Source organism: Bos indicus x Bos taurus, chromosome 13, assembly GCF_003369695.1.
Source record: "Bos indicus x Bos taurus breed Angus x Brahman F1 hybrid chromosome 13, Bos_hybrid_MaternalHap_v2.0, whole genome shotgun sequence".
Taxonomy (NCBI): domain Eukaryota; kingdom Metazoa; phylum Chordata; class Mammalia; order Artiodactyla; family Bovidae; genus Bos; species Bos indicus x Bos taurus.
Window position 1 is genome coordinate 39,388,113 of NC_040088.1, and position 19,289 is coordinate 39,407,401.

The following is a 19,289-nucleotide window of genomic DNA, read 5'->3' on the forward strand; positions in this document are numbered from 1 at the left end:
CAGACCCCACTGGTTAAGGGCCCACAGAGTTGTCCCCACTTTAGATGCTGGTCTCCAGGTACCCACACTTCTGAGTTGGCTACAAACCATGGGTCCCCACAGCCCCTTCCTCACATTCAATAATTTGGTTATGCTGCTGCTACTGCTAAGTCACTTCAGTCGTGTCGAACTCTGTGTGACCCCATAGAGCAGCCCACCAGGCTCCTCCATCCCTGGGATTCTCCAGGCAAGAACACTGGAGTGGGTTGCTATTTCCTTCTCCAATGCATGAAAGTGAAAAGTGAAAGTGAAGTCGCTCAGTTGTGTCTGACTCATTGCAACCCCATGGACTGCAGCCCACCAGGCTCCACCATCCATGGGATTTTCCAGGCAAGAGTACTGGAGTGGGTTGCCATTCTTTCTCCAATTTGGTTATAAATGCTCACAAAATTCATGAAAATAATTTACTTCTATGTAGTGGTTCACTCAGAGAAGGCAATAGAAGTTCACTAGATATACTTTTTTCAGATTATTTTCCATTATAAGTTATTACAAGATATTGAATATAGTTTTCTATGCTATACAGTAAATCCTTGTTACTGGGCTTCCCTGTCAGTCCAGTGGTTAAGAATCTGCCTGTCAATGTAGGGGACACAGGTTCAGTCCCTAGTCCGGGAAAATTCCACATTCCCCGGGAGGCAACTGAGCCCCTATGCCTCAGCTACTGAGCCTACATTCTAGAGCCCACGAGCTGCAACTACGGAGCTCATACACTGCATCTACTGAACCCACGTAGCCCGTGCTCCACAGCAAGAGAAGCCCCCTCAAGGAGAAGCCCACACACCGCAACTAGAGAGTACCCTCCACTTGCCACAACTAGAGAAAATCTGCACGCAACAACAAAGACACAGCAGCTGCTGCTGCTGCTGCTAAGTCGCTTCAGTCGTGTCCGACTCTGTGCGACCCCATAGATGGCAGCCCACCAGACTCCGCCGTCCCTGGGATTCTCCAGGCAAGAACACTGGAGAGGGTTGCCATTTCCTTCTCCAATGCATGAAAGTGAAAAGTGAAAGTGAAGTCACTCAGTCGTGTCCGGCTCTTCACAACCCCATGGACTGCAGCCTACCAGGCTCCTCCGCACATGGGATTTTCCAGGTAAGAGTACTGGAGTGGGTTGCCATTGCCTTTTCCAAGACACAGCAGAACCAAAACTAAATAAACAAATTCAAAAAACAATTTTTTAAATCCTTATTACTTATCTATTTTATGTCAGTCATTAACTCTGCATAAATTCTCAGAGCCAAAACTTGTGATATAGTTTCTAGAACATGCCATTTCTCTAGTACATAGCTTCCATAGTATATAACTTTGCTATTTAGTTATTCAGAAATAGCAAAATATTTCCTTCAGAAAGAAAATTGTTAGCGAATAAAGCTCTGGGCTTACCAGTAAGTAGTGCACAAGACATATGTCACTCAGAGTGATGAGCTTTCAAACAACACAATATTTGTCACTAAACATATTTAGACAACTTTGAATTAGATTTCTTCCTCAAAATGTCCAAACCACATATTAAACAGGAAACAAAGATGAGAGAAACCTCGCACGCTCTTAAGAAGGATCTGAGTTTCTATCATGCTGACTGTAACTTCCTTCTGTTTAGTACTCTAATTTTGCAGGTAACCCCGCCCCACGTGGCCACTGAAGCAGGAATGCTGGCTCGTTGTCAGATGGATGGATGCACTGTGGGATGAAGGGAAATTCAGAATCAGGAGGGCATCTCGACTTTGTTGTCTTTTGCTGCATCCTCCAGAGAAAGCAAGCAGCTTTGGATAGACATATTTATACATTTTGTTGCATGTGTGTATAAAATATACATGCATAATAGCAACTTTGTTCTATTACAAAGAACAAAGGGAGGTACCTTTACACTATTCAGAAAGACCTGAAGATATATGTCCTGAAGCTATCTACATATTAATGTCTAAAACAGACAAAACATATATTTCACATTTAAATTTTTTTACATAATTTTGGAACATAATGTATGTATCATTGAACTTGTCCATTAATTATCCTGAAAAATACCTCATTTATTATCTTATTTATTCCCATGCATTTGTTAAATACTTAGATCTTTTGTTAATAGAGGCTTGAGCATAGGCCTAAAATCTTATTTCTTGCTGGCATTTTAACAGTTTAATTATTTCTAATCCATATGGTTTAAAATTAACTATATGGTTTATGGATTGTGAGTTTGGTATCTGGCATCCTATAACAGGAGTCCAAATTCCAGTTCTGCTCTTTTTGTTCTGTTTTGTTTTGCATTTGCTATGTGTTTTTATACTTGTGTGTTTTCTAGTGGTGAAAGAGATTTGTTAAAAAAAGAAAAAAAGACAGAAATCTAATTGGAATCTGAAGTGAACATTTAATGAATAGGGTGTGGAATTGGAAAGTGGAGGCAAAGATACTGAGCATAGTTATTCATACAGAGTGATATTAGTCTCAGGAAAACAAATAAAATCCTGGTAAGTGCTTACCAGATGATGCTAGTGATAAAGAACCCACCAGCCAATGCAGGAGACGTAAGAGACATGGGTTCAATCCCTGGGTCAGGAAGTTCCCCTGGAGAAGGGCAGGGCAACCCACTCCAGTATCCTTGCCTGGAGAACTCCATGGACAGTGGAGCCTGGCAGGCTACAGTCCATGGGGTCACAAAGAGTCAGACACGACTGAGCACACGTGTACACCCACACACACAAGAGAGTGGATAGTTACTGAGCTTGAGACTTTAAATAAAAATGAGACTCAAAAAGACCAAGGTTTCATGTGGCAGACCAAAAGTTCTTGTGCTACTCTTACATTTATCAATATAAAATAATTGACTGAATCAGAGTATATCCAAGACATTTGGCCCATTTAATTTTTTAAAATTTTTTAAAGACCCAATTTTTATTTTATGTATTTATTTTTTAAACTTTCTAGCTGCATGACATGAGGGATCTTAGTTCCTTGACCAGGGATCTTAGTTCCTTCCTGGCCTTGGAAGTATGGAGTCCTAACCATTGGACCACCAGGGCAGTCCCTTGACCCATTTTAAATGACATACAGTTAATATCCCCTAGACATCTCTTGATGGAATAATCTCAGTGACCTTCCTGCATAGTGTATATTTGTTTTTGCATCATGGCAGTTCATACAGTTAAAATGTAGGTGGGAGACCATTCCAGACAAGGCTGAAGAGTTTAGCAGAGATAGATCACAAAGGACCTGGTTAACAGTTTAACTCGTGTTTTTTAAAACTTGGACCAGTGAATAATTTTATGTCTCTATTTCCTCATTATTAAAATGCAGATAATAGTAACACCCACTTCACATAATGTCCCAAATTATACACAGTGGTTAGCATAATGCCTGGGACATCAGGATCTTTAAATAAATGTACTTCTTTCTGATCATAATACGATCATTTTTTCAAAAATTCTCTTAACATCATTCTATAATAGAACTTAAAAATGGAAGAAGGAGTGTGAAAGTGAGAGTACAAAGAGCCAAAGAATTAAAGGATATGCTTACACTTAAAGTTGTTGGAATGTGGAAGGGAGATTTTAATATAAATATTCCAAGGTGTTAAGATGAACATACAGCAGCAGCCCCCAACCTTTTTGGCACCAGGGACAGGTGTCGTGGAAGACAGTTTTTCCATGAACGGAGAGTGCGCTAGGGGGACGCTTTGGAGACGATTCAAGAACGGTACATTAATTGTTCACTTTATGTCTCTCATTGTCACATTAGCTCCACCTCAGATCAGCAGGCATTAGATCCCGGAGGTTGGGGGCCCCTGACACAGGACAGGGCACTGTCCCTCGGCAGTCAGCACAATTAATGGTACCAGCTGGATGTGAGCCACCCCGATTCTGTTCATGGTCCACTAAATGAGATGCCGGTCCTCTGGCTTCCCAGGCCGAGTGCAATAAATTCAGCTGACTACCGATTCCACGGTTCGCACAAACTGCCCTGCAAAACTGAGCTCCTCATTGCACGGAGTGTGGAAAACTTGATCCTAAATGAGGCTGCTAATTGACTCAGTTTGCCAGCTCATTTGGTGAACGTCAAGCTGCTCTCCTTCCAGCTTTTTTGTTTGAGTCAGTTCTGGGGACACCTCTCTGAAGAAGCACCCTGGGATCCTGAAGTGAGTACCATCAGGAGGTGTGAAATTATAACAGCTGCAGCTTTAGGAAGCTCTGCTGCTGCTGCTGCTGCTGCTAAGTTGCTTCAGTCATGTCCAACTCTGTGCGACCCCATAGACGGCAGCCCACCCGGCTCCCCGTCCCTGGGATTCTCCAGGCAAAAACCCTGGAGTGGGTTGCCTTTTCCTTTTCCAGTGCACGAAAATAAAAAGTGAAAGTGAAGTCACTCAGTAGCGTCCGACTCTTAGTGACCCCATGGACTGCAGCCTACCAGGCTCCTCCATCCATGGGATTCTCCAGGCAAGAGTACTGGGATTATATAATTTCATATCTACAATAAATAGCATAACACACTCAAATCCTTTACAAGAGCTGGGATATCTACTTCTCAATTCTGGTTTTTTGGCTTATGATTTTACTAAAATATCTAATTTTGTTTCCTTGGGTTGAAGAAAATTAATATATTGGGTTATCCAAGAAGTTCATTCAATTTTAAATAAAAGACATATTTTTAATTTTCACCATGAACATTATTGAGCTATGTATTCACTGCCGAACAAACTTTTTGGACAACCCAATACATACTTCCAGGGCTGTCGCTAATAACACAGCCAAGAATAAGATAATAAATGAATGTGTTTATTGTGTGTGTGTGTGTGTGTGTGAGTACAAGAGTGTGACGCAAAAGGAGAAAAAAGACAAGTCAACACATCTGGGAAAAATTAAGGACAAAAGGAAAGAAAAATTTCTGGCTCAATGAAGTTCTTGTTCTCTTGGGTTTTTCATGTTTGGTTCTCATAGTAAATCACCTGCTCTGGCCTCTGGAAATGTCAACCCTTCCTGCCACACCCTTTTACTTTATCTTTAAGTTGTTGGCCAAAACTTGGCTGATGCTGAACTCCTCCTTTGAGCCTGATGAGAACTGAGAGTACTTTGATCACTCGGAGGTCCACCTACTCAAATTGCTTGTTTGCTTTCTGTTTCTTCTGCTACCCCTCCAGGCTCCATCAGCAATCATAGCACCCCAGGAAAGACCTAAGGGCAGGAAGCACTGTGTCCTTGGGCAGAGGCGACCCACATGTTGACACAAAGTGAGTGTCAAGATGAGTAGAGACATCAATGATTAAAAAGGAAAATTAATCTTCAATCAAAGCACAATTAAAGTTCTTACAGATTTTTTCTTTATTTAATAATATTTCAAAAATATACTTTCAGATCGCTTTATTTTTAGAAAATATAATTAGAAAGTATCTGGGAATGTCTGTTAAGGCATATTTATTTATTTAAAGATTGTGATGTTAGCTGTTGAATGTATAGCCTTGGTGATTGTTTAGTTATGTTTCAACAGGTATAATTTAATATTTTTCACTTTGTTATCTAAAAGATATAGACTTTTGACTTTGAAAAACCAACAGATTGGAGAATATGTCTGGAATATGTCACATATGTCCCATTGCTGCCTTTTTAATTGTGATTTTAAAAGAAACAGATAATTACTCATATTATGCTACCAAGGAAAACACTTTCCATGTAAAAATATATCATATAATAATATAAGCATGAATGAAATAAGGAAGGAAACTTTATAATATCCAAAGAAATTTACCATTGAATATCTCCTTTTATTTCATCATGTCATTACAGGATATGTACTGGTTATCTATTAGTTACAAGCGAAGACCCTAACTACTAGGCAAAGTGTAGTGAAATAAAGGGGAACTTTCTGTATTAAGACAGCTTAGAGCTTATTAAGGTATATAAACATGTAAATGGACAAAAACAGTGGGGTTGGAAAATAGGATGCATTGATTGCCATAAAGGAGATGTACTTGTATTATTGGTAAAACTTGGGAAAAAGACAAGATTTTCAGCTCAGAAAATACTAATATCTATGTTATGCTAGATGTTAGTATGCGGTACAGTGCTCAGTCCCTCATACATGGCCAACTCTTTGCGACCCCATGGACTATAGCTTGCCCTTCTCCTCTGTCCACGGGATTTTCCAGGTAAGAATACCGGAGTGGGTTGCCACTACCTACTCCAGGGGATCTTCCCGATCCAGGCATCAAACTCACATCTCCTGTGTCTTCTGCATTTGCAGGCAGATTCTTTACCACTGCACCACCTGGAAAGCCCACTAGATGAAGGATACTCCCCAAAAGTAAAATGCAATACAAGCCATGACTTCAAGAAACATATTGCCTAGTGAAGGCAATGGAATGATGATATATTTGTAAGATGTGATAAAATACATGCTAAGGCTTTGTGTTTTATCCTGTAGTCAGGACAGAGCCTTTGAAAGTTTTTAAGAAGGAGAAGACTTGGGTAAATTTCAAAATAAGAAATATTATAGGGGTGCTAGTGTGTTTAAGAGATTTGAGAGGGCACAAGAATGGAAGCAGAGACATCCTCTAGATTTTTTTATTTTGCAGTGTCATTTAGAAGGTAAAAGAACAGTTATGGTTGAGAAACATGTATTGTTAAAACAAAAGGAATTACTGATGTGTGTGATACTAGAGCTTAGATGAGGGAAAGAAAGCCATGGAACAGGACTCTCAAGGAGGAAGTTTGGATATGTTGCCATAAGAGAATGCAAAGGGAAAGCCTGCTGTGGGTGAGACACAGGAAAGGTGAGGCATGAGATGCGGGTGACCCCTGGGCAGAATGCAATTTCAGGTAGAACATATCTAACATTGCTTATCTCCTGCAGAAGAGCTGTTAAAAAAAATCTGAAAATCAGCTGAAGGCAAACAGCTTCAGAAGGAATCTTCATGATTTTGAAATGAAGGGAAAGCAACAGACATAGTAAATATCTGTGTTAGAGTAAAGGAGTATTTTCCACTGCTTAAATCTTTAAAATACATATGACTTTGGAAGGTAAAATTTCTAGCCTTGTCTGGGGAGAGTCCAATAGATAGAGATGTAATACACTCAGAAACTATAATATCAAAGGGTGTCTAAACAATTCTCTTTAATTTTAAGTCTTCTGTGTTTGACTGTGTGGAGTAAGATATTAACTTGAAGAAAATTGTGACACCCCGCCCCCCAAATACCCAAAGGTTTCATTCTGCATGATTCTACTTGTGTGTCATTCTAGAAAACACACAGTTATAGGGACACATGGGCAGAGGGTTGACTACAAATGTCACTCCTAGGTTTACCTAAGTGAGGCCAGGGGGACTCTTGTATCATGATTACAATAATGACTGCACGACTCTATACATCTGTCAGACAGTATAAAACTATACACGAAAGAAGAGTGGATTTCACTGGCTATAAATTTAAATGACATGTAAATTACTTAAAATCCCACAAGTCTGTCTTTTACCTAAAGTAATTCAGGAAAAAAATTCTGACTTTCAGTGTGATGTAATTTAAAATTTTCAAATGTCATTTGCCACAATTCTCTTTCAAGTGATTTCTCAGGGAAAAAGGATTCATTAATTTTGAAAGTCTCATTAAAGATAATATTTAAAAAACAAAAAACAAATTTAAATCAGTTCACAGCCAGGAAAATCTGACCAATATGTGTATTGGTCACATGTGTATACACATGTGACAAAATACACACAATATGTGTATTTTCTACATTGTATAATATTTTAATTTTATATATTCAGGCTTCCATTTTGAAGACTCTGAATCTGAAACTTTTGGAGAAGTTTAGAATTCTATCCCATTTAATTGAAATGTTGACTAAATAACTAGTTATGGATTTTTGAAGCACCTCCAAGGGAGGTCACTTTAATTGCCCACTCTTAATGATCTCTAGAATCCACTTCGTCTTTCGTTAATGGGCTTTGTATTAATATTTTATTTCCATAACAGCTTAAAATGAAAATTATTGCCTTGTTGCTCAAATGCCTATGAAGTGCTTCCTGCCTTTAAATGGAGCTGGAGCCCACCGAATAGTTTACACCAACAGCTTATGAAGTCGGGGGAGGACGGAAACAGACAGGCTTCCTTTCCTTCATTAGTATGGACACAGCCCAGTTCTCAAATGAGCACATTCTTCCCCCTCTCACATCACTGAGTACGTTTGAGGAGTAACAGATGGGTATTTTGTGGGCAAATCCCACGTAGAGCTAAGATAATAGTATTTGTCTGCTCCCTTGAATTTTTCTCTATCTTTCTCCTGAATTATTTCAGTAACTTTCCTAATTTATATTTGCCAGTGGTCTTGTTTGTCTGAATTTCAGGAGCATTTAGCCAACTGTTAACAGATTTCCAGAGACCATGGTTTATGAACCATGACTTACCACAAGCTTACTCCAGGTTAGCCTGGATTTTAAATTTTAATATCATCATCATCACTGTCACAGTATCTCTAGTAAAATCAGAAGGTTTTAGGATTTCAGAATTTTAAGATTACTTAAAAAAAAGAAAAAGAGAAGGCTAATGCTGAATGTTTTACAGGCGCTCATCTAAACAATTCCTGTTATTTCCTTATCCCTGTTGAATCATATCCTGTGATTCAAGTTCAGACATAATAGTTCTGCATAGTTCCGTTCCATTTGGAACGACCATCTACTGTTGGTACAAAAGTGTCATAAACAGTCTGAAATGACACAGATATTTGCATATCTCCTAAGAGGAGGAATGCATGTAAATTCTACATGTAAATAGATTAATGATGTTTACTTTCAATGTCTTCAATGCAGTTGGCAAGCATAAGACGGAAAGGAAGCTGGCTTCATGCACAATTACCTACATTGATTCATAACAAAATGTGAGGTTGAGTTGGCATGGTCTTCTGACGATTACCAGCCTCCTCAAAGCTCACCTGGGGGATGTGGTCCTCTCTGCTGACCAAACTATTTCCTGTGAGTTTCACCGAGAACCATGAAGGAAGCTGATTAAGGAGTAAAGATCTTGGAAAGATGGCTCAAGTGTCTCAGTGGACATGTTATCAAAAGCCCTGGAAACGAAAGGAATGTTGTTTATATCATAACCAATGATTGAAAAATCAGCCTGTGGCCCTCATGTGTAAACAGGAAATGCTTAAAAAACTTTTGAGACTACAGGGGTGATTACCAACTAGATAATTGATGATGTTTGGAATCATTATAAGATTTTAGATACAGTAAGACTGTTGAGGTTATAGTATGCAAAACTTCTTATCTTTAGAGGAGGGGATTGGTTGCAGTTGCTGTGGCATCTGAAATTGCTTCAGAATATCTGGGGAAGAGAGAGCAGGGGATTCAAATGGAGCAAAATTGGCCAAGACTTGTCACTGAAGCTGAGTGACAGATTCAGGATGATATATGACGTGAGGCTGGATATAATAATATTCTGTATTATCTTTGAATTTTTCCACACAAACAAGCTAAATAAATCAGTACTTTTAATGGAGGAATACTAGAACTCATTTCACAAATCTTTTTATTTTTGAAGCTTATATAAGGATCAATAACACAGACTTGGTGGAATATGGACAGCCAAGCTCACATTGCTTGTTATTAGAGGGAGATGTTTATTTCCTTTGTGTTGTTTCGGGGGGAGAAGAAACGTTTAATTAGGAAGATTTAATTATTTAATAGTTTTAAAGCTTATTTGCCTCAAAATATTTGCTAGTTGCTTTTTCATTTCACCTTCCCTCCTCCTCTTTTATCTGCTGTCTTATTTCTCCCTTTCTACTCTCATGTTTTAGCTAATATTTTGAGCTCTTTTCAGAGGCAGAGTCAGCATAGGGACCTAACCTGTCACCACTGGATGCAGCCATTTTCCTCGATTGCTCTTTCCTTAGAGATCTCTTGTCCAAACATTTCTGAGGCTGACTTGGATGCTGGACAGGTATGGCTGGTGGCACATAAGGTAAAAACTGTAAATCTACATGAAAGGAAACATAAACATTCTCCTTATCCCTACTTAGAATCTCATAAAGAAAATCCAAATAATAGATTAAGGACAATATTTTTGATAATCCTTTTCCAAAGAGCTGAGAGATTTAAGATAATAAGAATGCTTCTCTTTCCAATCTCCTCTAGTAAAGGGAATGCTTTAAATTTTTTGGTTATCTTTTCCTGTGTGGTAGAGAGCAGGGCTTTCCAGTGGGATGGCAATAATGGGCATGGGGAGGAGGCAACTGGAAGCAGGGTTGGTCCAACCTTGTGTCCTGGGAAGAATGAATTTAGAGTAAATGAGGTTTGAGTCACCATCTGCTTGCCACTTACTGATATGCAAACTGGGATCAATGGTTCAACATCTCTGAAGGCTATTTCCTCCTAAGGAAATTGGGAACAAGCAATATCTTATTTATAAACTGTCTGGAAGATTAAATTGATGGAGAAACTGCAAAGAAAGTATAAAGCTAGTGCTCTTCCTGAAACACAGTAGGAACCCATTAAGTCCCCTCCATCACGGTACCATTCCTAATTACATCCAGCACAAAAATATTGTATATTTCTATACAATAGAAATAATAGAAATTATTGAAATGGGATTAACAGTTTGATCTCCTGGATTCTGGAAAACAAGCTGGATATCTATCCACCTTCTTATTTCCTCTTTCTTCCCTAAATGAGACTGGAGAATTTCATTCCCTACTTATAGTGAAGATAAGAGGAAATTTCAGCATCCTAAAGCAAGGGGCTCCCTGAATAGTCAGCCTGTGAAAAGAATAAAATCGGAGTGAATGGAAGAAAGAGCATTGACTCAGAGTAATGGGTGGTAGCGTCCCTGATGGCTCACTGGTTAAGAATCCACCTGTCCTTGCAGGAGACGAGGGTTTGATCTCAAGAGCAGAAAGGTCCCCTGGAGGAGGAAATGGCAATTCACTCCAGTACTCTTGTCTGGAAAATTCCATGGACAGAGGAGTCTGGCAGGTTAAAGAGTCAGACACAATTGAGAGACTGAATGTGCACTCATGGTGACTCATTTACCATGTCCAAGACACAGTCAACTCATGTATGAAGTGGGTATAACTATATCATTTCTGAACACTTGTAAGTGCTGATAGGACAATCAAAATGCTTATTTAAGTGAACTCAGTTGGAAAAATCATAAAGTACTTCATAACCATAGAGCATATAAATGAAATTATGGGCTGCAACCTAAAAATATTCAGTTCAGTTCAGTTCAGTCACTCAGTCATGTCCAATTCTTTGTGACCCCATTAATCGCAGCACGCCAGGCCTCCCTGTCCATCACCAACTCCCGGAGTTTACTCAAACTTACGTCCATCAAGTCAGTGATGCCATCCAGCCATCTCATCCTCTGTCACCCCCTTTTCCTCCTGCCCTCAATCCCTCCCAGCATCAGAGTCTTTTCCAATGAGTCAACTCTTTGCATGAGGTGGCCAAAGTACTAGAGTTTCAGCTTTAGCATCATTCCTTCCAAAGAACACCCAGGGCTGATCTCCTTCAGAATGGACTGGTTGGATCTCCTTGCAGTCCAAGGGACTCTCAAGAGGCTTCTCCAACACCACATTCAAAAGCATCAATTCTTCGGTGCTCAGCCTTCTTCACAGTCCAACTCTCACATCCATACACGACTGCTGGAAAAACCAAAGCCTTGACTAGACGGACCATAGTTGGCAAAGTAATGTCTCTGCTTTTGAATATGCTATCTAGGTTGGTCATAACTTTTCTTCCAAGGAGTAAGTGTCTTTTAATTTCATGGCTGCAGTCACCATCTGCAGTGATTTTGGAGCCCAGAAAAATAAAGTCTGACACTGTTTCCACTGTTTCCCCATCTATTTCCCATGAAGTGATGGGACCAGATGCCATGATCTTCATTACTTAGGCCTATATAGGCGATGATAAAAATAAATAAATACATACATACACATATAAACAAACAAACTTTACTCCAGAGGGGGCGGAAGGACAGAAAGTGTGATTCATCACATTGCCTTGGGAAAAGAAAGTGTTTATTGCCTTTCTCAGACTTAGTTACTGATAAAAATTCACCTTGTTCCTTGAATTGCAACCTTTGCCTCACAGATTCAGGAAAAAGCTCTGAAAGCAATTCCCAAGTGGAATTTGGACTACAAGTGAGACAATTGATTTAAAAAAATTCCTTTCTGGCCAGAAGCCATTATTTTACAAGTTGAATAATGATATCATGCCTGTAACTTGAGAAAGTTATGTCTTTGGGGCTTAGAATTTGGCCTATAATAATAGAATGAGTGGGTATTTATTATAACAGTAAGAGCCACTATGGAGTGGATTCTTGCTTGATAAAATGCTGTCCTACAGTTCAGAGAGGCATCTCCTTCTCATTGATTGATCAATATTTATGAATGGGAATCACTCTGAAATGGCCATCTGCAAAAAAGTTGAGCACATTTTAAAAGTTAAAATAGCCATGAATCTTATTATGTTGATCTTATGATCTCATCAGCAGCAGTGAACCCATATAACAAAGTGTCTTGAATGGAACTTTTGAAAGCCTCACTGAACACCGGGCATCTACGCCCTGACCCTACAGACTAAGCCTCTCTCCCTAGCCCTGACTGGGGCTGGGAGTATGCTAAGAGCTCGCTCCTACAGCAGGTCTGGACTTCCTGGTCCCCCTGCGCTCTCAGCCCCGCAGGGTCTTGGAGAAGAACACTCAGGAGCATGGCTTCCTTGGTACCTGGTGTGTTTCCACAGCCAGGAGCCCAGGAAATGCACCTCCTGACTCATCTGATTGTCACCTCACTTCCAGCTCTGCATTTGCTTTGCACTGGGATATGAGCCTGGCTAGAAACTTTTTGGTATGTTGTAAAGAAACCATACTTGGGATTGTAAGGAAATTATACAGTATTTCCTGCTTTGTGCCCATTGCTAAGACAGGTGAAACAAAAGCAGAGCCACTGTGCCCCAGAGATTAAGATGGCAAATTGATTATTGTAGAGGCAACCCCCAGCTTCCCTGGTGACTCAGCGCTAAAGGTTTGATCCCTGGGTCAGGAAGATCTCCTGAAGGAGGAAGTGGCAACCCACTCCAGTATTCTTGCCTGGGAAATCCCATGACGAAGGAGCATGGTTGGGGGTTGCAAAAGAGTACAACACGACTGAGTGACTAAAAACAACAACAAGAGGCAACCCCAGTAAGTGAGGAAATTTGGCCAGAAAACTTTGCAATAAAAGTGATGTTAGAAGAATGGACAGGTGAAAAGCGAAAGGGTGATTGAAAGCAGGGCCACATGATCATTTTGAGTAAAAATCCTCTGTTGGGCAGTTGTGTGCTAAAATAATAAAGGGCACAGCTGAGAACACCCATGACAATGGAAGATACATTGGTAATGGTGAGGAAAGATCCGGGTTTTAAGGAGATGATGACTTTTATTTCTGAGCATGGCAGTTTCTCTGCAGGAGCTATGCTGCTGTGCAGTGCTTAGTTATCAGTAGTGTGGGGCTCTTTGCAACCCCATTGACTGTAGCCCACCAGGCTCCTCTGTCCATGGAGACTCTCCAAGCAAGAATACTGGAGTGGGTTGCCATGCCCTCCTCCAGGGGATCAATCCAGGGATTGAACCTGGGTCTCCCACATTGCAGGCGGATTCTTTACCATCTGAACCACCTTTTAGCCTCAAAAGACATGATAGAGGCCCAAACAGGAGGCAGTCTTAGCCTCCACTTTGCTTTCACCATTTCCCTGGATTATTTGTGTTCCTCACACATTTCTCTTTAATGCTACACTATCTCTGGGTATAGTATTTTATTTGTGGAATGGATGATAACAGCAATTTTGAATGGTCAGAAAACAGAAAATTCACATTGATAGCAGTAAACCAAATTACCACCTCATGGATAGATAAGGAATACAATGATGATTTAAATATGGTGCACTGAAATAAGAGCAACAGCAACAACAACAAAAACACATTGTCTTGTAAGCCTGTCAGCATACTAGCTAATGATAAGATCAAGCAATTACAATTTTCCTTGACAGAGCTGAATAATTTAGAAACAAGAGATGTGAATCAAAATTGACTGGATTATTTAACTGACTGAGCTTGACTTGAGAGAGAGAATTAAAAAACTGTCAAATTGCAAACACATTTTTTCTCCCTTTGATCACTAATATGATTATCAGGACCTTGGGAAAATGTGCCTGAAATCATGGTTTGCCAGCATTTGGTTATAAAACTTTTCAATCAAGAATCATTTCATCAGCCTTGCTTAGCAGAAGTCAACATCATCTTTAATTTCACAAGCAGAGTAACCCAGGCAGAGAATGACTTTATGAAAATCTTAGAAGTTGATGTGATAAGCAAGCCTTCAAAACTAATTCAATGGACCACATGAAGGCCACTTAGGGGCAAAATGAAAGATGAAAGTAGTTTTAAAGGCAGTTTGGGGGCTGTGAGTTTGGGGGAAGTTTAGTGTCTGGTCAGTCTTTTTCCCTTTTTCCATAAAAAGCATTTATAAACAAGCAGGTATCCATTTTTAAAACATTGCTGCCAGTTTTATTCTGAGCCCCTTAACAAATATGAGAATATAAGGAAATATACTTTTAAATGTCCTCTATTACATTTACAAAATTATTTATAGAGGTAATACTCTATGCCAAGTTCTGTGCTAGAGCCTTAAAATGTAAATAAGATTTGCACAGCAAAGGAAACTATAAACAAGATGAAAAGACAACCCTCAGAATGGGAGAAAATAATTGCAAATAAAAGAACTGACAAAGGATTAATCTCCAAAATATACAAGCAGCTCTTGCAGCTCAATACCAGAAAAACAAACAACCCAATCAAAAACTGTGCAGAAGACTTAAACAGACATTTCTCCAAAGAAGACATACAGATGGCCAACAAACACATGAAAAGATACTCAATATTGCTCATTATTAAAGAAATGCAAATCAAAACTACAATGAGGTATCACTTCATATCAGTCAGAATGGCCATCATCAAAAAATCTACAAACAGTATATGCTAGAGAGGGTGTGGAGAAAAGAGAAGCCTCTTGCACTCTTGGTGGGAATGTAAACTGATATAACCACTATGGAGAACAGTACAGATCAGATCAGATCAGTCGCTCAGTCGTGTCCGACTCTTTGTGACCCCATGAATTGCAGCACACCAGGCCTCCCTGTCCATCACCAACTCCCAGAGTTCACTCAGACTCACGTCCATTGAGTCAGTGATGCCATCCAGCCATCTCATCCTCTGTCGTCCCCTTCTCCTCTTGCCCCCAATCCCTCCCAGCATCAGAGTCTTTTCCAATGAGTCAACTCTTCCAATCAGGTGGCCAAAGTACTGGAGTTTCAGCTTTAGCATCATTCCTTCCAAAGAAATCCCAGGGCTGATCTCCTTCAGAATGGACTGGTTGGATCTCCTTGCAGTCCAAGGGACTCTCAAGAGTCTTCTCCAACACCACAGTTCAAAAGCATCAATTCTTCGGTGCTCAGCCTTCTTCACAGTCCAACTCTCACATCCATACATGACCACAGGAAAAACCATAGCCTTGACTAGACGAACCTTTGTTGGCAAAGTAATGTCTCTGCTTTTGAATATGCTATCTAGGTTGGTCATAACTTTCCTTCCAAGGAGTAAGCGTCTTTTAATTTCATGGCTGCAGTCACCATCTGTAGTGATTTTGGAGCCCAGAATAATAAAGTCTGACACTGTTTCCACTGTTTCCACATCTATTTCCCATGAAGTGGTGGGACCGGATGCCATGATCTTAGTTTTCTGAATGTTGAGCTTTAAGCCAACTTTTTCACTCTCCACTTTCACTTTCAGCAAGAGGCTTTTGAGTTCCTCTTCACTTTCTGCCATAAGGGTGATGTCATCTGCATATCTGAGGTTATTGATATTTCTCCCGGCAATCTTGATTCCAGCTTGTGTTTCTTCCAGTCCAACATTTCTCATGATGTACTCTGCATAGAAGTTAAATAAGCAGGGTGACAATATACAGCCTTGATGTACTCCTTTTCCTATTTGGAACCAGTCTGTTGTTCCATGTCCAGTTCTAACTGTTGCTTCCTGACCTGCATACAGATTTCTCAAGAGGCAGGTCAGGTGGTCTGGTATTCCCATCTCTTTCAGAATTTCCCACAGTTTATTGTGATCTACACAGTCAAAGGCTTTGGCATAGTCAATAAAGCAGAAATAGATGTTTTTCTGGAACTCTCTTGCTTTTTCGATGATCCAGCAAATGTAGGGAATTTGATCTCTGATTCCTCTGCCTTTTCTAAAACCAGCTTGAACATCAGGGAGTTCACAGTTCACATATTGCTAAAGCCTGGCTTGGAGAATTTTGAGCATTCCTTTACTAACGTGTGAGATGACTGCAATTGTTCGATAGTTTGAGCATTCTTTGGCATTGCCTTTCTTTGGGATTGGAATGAAAACTGACCTTTTCCAGTCCTGTGGCCACTGCTGAGTTTTCCAAATGTGCTGGCATATTGAGTGCAGCACTTTCACAGCATCATCTTTCAGGATTTGGAATAGCTCAACTGGAATTCCATCACCTCCACTAGCTTTGTTCGTAGTGATGCTTTCTAAGGCCCACTTGAGAACAGTACAGAAATTTCTTTTAAAATTAGTAATAAAATTGCCATATGACCCAGTAATCCCACTTCTGGGCATATACCCTGCTGCTGCTTCTAAGTCGCTTCAGTCATGTCGGACTCTGTGCAACCCCATAGATGGCAGCCCACTAGGCTCCTCTGTCCCTAGAATTCTCCAGGCAAGAATACTGGAGTGGGTTGCCATTTCCTTCTCCAATATACCCTGAGAAAACCATAAGTGAAAAAGACACATGCACCCCAGTGTTCATTATAGCACTATTTACAATGTCTAGGACATGGAAGCAACCTCGATGTCCATTGACAGATGAATGGATGAAAAAGTTGTGGTACATGTATATGATGAAATATTACTCAGTCATAAACAGGAATACATCTAAGCCAGTTCTAGTGAGATGGATGAAACTAGAGCCTGTTGTAGAGTGAAGTAAGTCAGAAAAACAAGTATCGTATATTAACTCATATACATGAGACCTAGAAAAATAGTACCAATGAACTTATTTGCAGGGAAGGATAAATATGCCTATTAGATACCTAATAGGGCTTTCCTGGTGGCTCAGATGATAAAGAACCCATCTGCCAATGCAGGAGTTGTAAGAGACGAAGGTTCAGTCCCGGGATCGGGAAGATCCCCTGGAGAAGGAATGGCAACTCATGCCAGTAATCTTGCCTGGAGAATCCCATGTGGACACAGAAGCCTGGTGGGCTACAGTCCATGGGGTTGCAGAGAGTCAGGCACGACTGAGTGACTGGACAACAAACAGAGGCACAGACATAGAAAATGGACTCATGGAAACATCAGGTGAAGGAGAGGGTGGGACAATTTGAGAAAGTAGCATTGAAACATATACATTACCATGCTGCTGCTGCTGCTAAGTCACTTCAGTCGTGTCCGACTCTGTGTGACCCCATAGACGGCAACCCACCAGGCTCCCCTGTCCCTGGGATTCTCCAGGCAAGAACACTGGAGTGGGTTGCCATTTCCTTCTCCAATGCATGAAAGTGAAAAGTGAAAGTGAAGTCGCTCAGTCTTGTCCAACCCTCAGCGATCCCATGGACTGCAGCCTACCAGGCTCCTTCATCCATGGGGTTTTCCAGGCAAGAGTACTGGAGTGGGATGCCATTGCCTTCTCCATAGGGAAAATAAATAGCTAATGAGAACTTGCTGTATAACACAGGGAGCTCAGTGTAGAGCTCAACTGTGACAACCTGGAGGGGTAGGATAGGGTGGGGGGTGGAGGGTTTCAAGAGGGAGAGAACATATGTATACATATGGCTGATGCCCATTGTCATATGAAAAGAGCCAACACAATATTGCTAGACAATTATCCTCCAATTACAAACAAATTAAAAAAAAATAAGATACTTTCATGCTTTTAGTCTGGTAGGAGAAGACAGACATATAAATAGACTGTTGTGATACATTACAGTAATTGAAAGGATGGCCCTGGTGCCCTAACCACAGGGTACCAAAGACAGGCAGAAGAGGGAAATGGTCTCTGAGACTAGTTATGGAACATGAAGAGAGAGCCATCCAGGTAAACAAAGGCATACTGAATAATAAGAGCAAACTATGGAAGCAAGAAGCTGTAAGGTGCAGGTATGATAATGGTGGGCCAACCACGGAGGCAGAACACAAACCACAGAACTGGCAGGTGGGGGACAAGCCAAAAGCCAAATAAGCGCCTGTAATTACACTCTGGGTGGATCTGTGCTCTTACTGACTCTGCTTCTCATTCATTATTGAGACACAGTAAAAGGGAGCATGCTCTCTCAATGATTCATTGAGAAGTTCCTTTCCTTTCAAGTTTAAAATGTGGGAGTATAAAGGGAGATCATTGGCCAACCCCATATGGGATGACTCTCTCTCTACAGAGGGCACACTGACCCGGGGGTGAGGGGAGGGCAGAGGGGGCAGAAACTAGACTCCAAGTATCTTTAGTAAGAACCAAACCTGTTCTATTTTATTTGTTTTCTTTTGCTTGTTGAGGTTAATTTGTGCTTTTATTTGCAAGCATAATTTAACTACAGTGGCCTGCAAACATTTTTGACCCAAAAAAACATTTTACGTCACAATCCAAGAAGCACACACATATATACAGTATGTGTACATATGATGGCTCAGCCAGTAAAGAATCCACCTGCAATGCAGGACCATAGGAGACAGGGGCTCTATCCCTGAGTCGGGAAGATCCCCTGGAGGAGGAAATGGCGACCCACTCCAGTATTCTGGCCTGGAGAATCCCATGGACAGAGGAGCCTGGTGGTCTACAGCCCCTAAGGGTCACAAAGAGTTGGACACAACTGAAGCAACTTAGTATACGTAAAAGTGAAATGAAAGTTTTGCCAAAAATATCTGCCCTGAGTGTTATTTTTATTTAAGACTGTTTTTTTAAAAGCAGTTTTAGGATTACAACAAAATTGACAGGAAGGTTCATAAATTCCTCATATACCCACTCCCCTCACATACACAGCCATTATCAACAGGATGGCAACATTATTTTTTAAGCCAAGGATGAACTGCGTTAACATTTCATAAGCACCAAGGTCCCCAGTTCATCGCAGGGTTCACTTTATTGACATGAGTAATGTTGCAGGTTCTAGGGGCCAAATCTATTCTTAATTAAGGGTCTGTGCTGGCTGGACTGATAGCACC